Source organism: Octopus bimaculoides, chromosome 23 (genome assembly GCF_001194135.2).
Source record: "Octopus bimaculoides isolate UCB-OBI-ISO-001 chromosome 23, ASM119413v2, whole genome shotgun sequence".
NCBI classification, from domain to species: domain Eukaryota; kingdom Metazoa; phylum Mollusca; class Cephalopoda; order Octopoda; family Octopodidae; genus Octopus; species Octopus bimaculoides.
Genome location: NC_069003.1, coordinates 28703444 through 28705387, shown reverse-complemented (window position 1 = coordinate 28705387; position 1944 = coordinate 28703444). Strand labels below are relative to the sequence as shown.

General features: G+C 30.5%; 1 long non-coding RNA gene across 1 annotated transcript in view; it reads left to right on the top strand.

The window, feature by feature from the left end:
- LOC106877241 (uncharacterized) overlaps positions 1–1944 on the top strand; it is a 13022-nt gene that overhangs the window by 2371 nt on the left and 8707 nt on the right. Inside the window, exon 3 of the long non-coding RNA XR_001410352.1 lies at positions 745–810. This is a non-coding gene — a long non-coding RNA (uncharacterized LOC106877241). The remainder of the gene's footprint in view (positions 1–744; positions 811–1944) is intronic.

Sequence of the window (1944 nt, the reverse complement as noted above, 5' to 3'; positions counted from 1 at the left end):
ATATATATATATATATATATATATATACGATGTACTTGCATAGCAAGTGACCTGATCTGAGATCGTGTGCTGGAACGAAAACAATTGCAGCGTAGGTGTTTATAAGCCATTTAAAATAACAAAAGCCGTCAATGAACAGCTCGCGGTCTCAAAGCGACGAAAATATTTTGACAAATTAAATTTAAATGTTGAAGTGAATCTGACGGCTTCTCTGTGTTATTTTAAATGGCTTATAAACACCTTCCACGCTGCAATTATATATATATATATATATATCTGATGTGAGTAGCGATCCCAGGATTCGAGGAGGGGAAGCGTCTGGCGTGGTGATTAATATACACAAGTGGACAATTTCCTGAATGTTTGAGTGTGTATGTGCGCAAGCGTATTTGTTTGTTTATCTGTGTGTGTGCGTATGCGTGCGACTAACAAGTTAGTCGCAGCTGGAACGTTGACCAACACGGATTTGTTTACGCGGATTTAATATTAACTAAAAGAAGGTAAATTAATTTTAACTAAAAAACGGTAAAGAAAACCAGAAATGATGTCTTAGATGCGAGTCGAAAATTATAAAAGATAATTAAAAATGAGAATTAATAGCCTGTAAAATGAAAATTCTTTTGGGAACAGACTGAAATTTTACCATATAATTAAATTCTTGATTATTATAGTTATTATACACTCGGAAAATATTTCTTGAATGTTATGTGGAGGACATTTCTTTGTTTTTATTCTTTTAAATAGGCAAGTGAAAATTTCATGAATCTTAGAATTGGTTAACCCTTGATCTGCTTTATTGCAAATAGAAAGGTACGACAGAGTTGTCTCATTATGCTACACCTTTAAACCCGGAGCATAACACGAAAAACAGATTGTGACATATGTTAATTACATCACTATGAATATATATATATATATATATATATATATTAAACCGCCTACACATAACTGTCTATGCATATATTTATGTGTATGTATAAATGAAATATCCATATATACACAGACATACGTATATGTGTATATATATACTTATATATATACGTATATATTTATTTATTAATTTATTTAAATAAGTTCTCCACCGATAATGGTGCTTACATACCGAAGGGCTTGGTAAAAATTATTAATTGTTGATTTATTAATAAATTAATAAATTGATAAATCTTTACCCTTTTAATTTATATACGTATATATTTATATATATACACACTTGTATATATGTATATGCATATATATAACATATATGTTATATATACGTATATATATAACATATATATATACATATATATATGTATATACATATACATACATATACTTAGATATAAAGATGTATATGTAAATTTATATGTGTTTGGGCGTACATTGTATATCTGTGTGTCTGTGTCTCTGTGTGTCTCTGTATGTCTCTGTCTGTATGTGTGTGTGTGTATGTGTGGGTGTGTGTGTGTGTCTGTGTTGTGTGTGTGTGTCTTCTGTGAACATTTCTCAGTAAGATGTTGATTAATGTAATAGGCACCAACCCAAACATTTTGGGAATAAAACTGAATACAATTGATTTTTTTCGAACTACACTACTTACTTTCGCTTATATCGTACTCAAGCTTAATTACTCAGAGGCGCTATCTTCCCGAAACTATTCAGTTAAGCTCGTGTACATGATATAATGATGAACATCAAAAACCATATAGAACAGAACGCTTCGTGAATTACATGTTTGCCATTTTTTTTAAGTACAAATCCAAGACAGAGCAGTGTAAGGCACAGCAAGTTGGTAATGCAAGTAGGGTAACATATGTACAGCTATGTTCATACACATACACAGACACACACATACACACACACACACGCACACACATATACATATACCTTAGTCAACGAACACCACATATACACATTTTTGTATACATATATATATATATATATATATATATATATATATATATA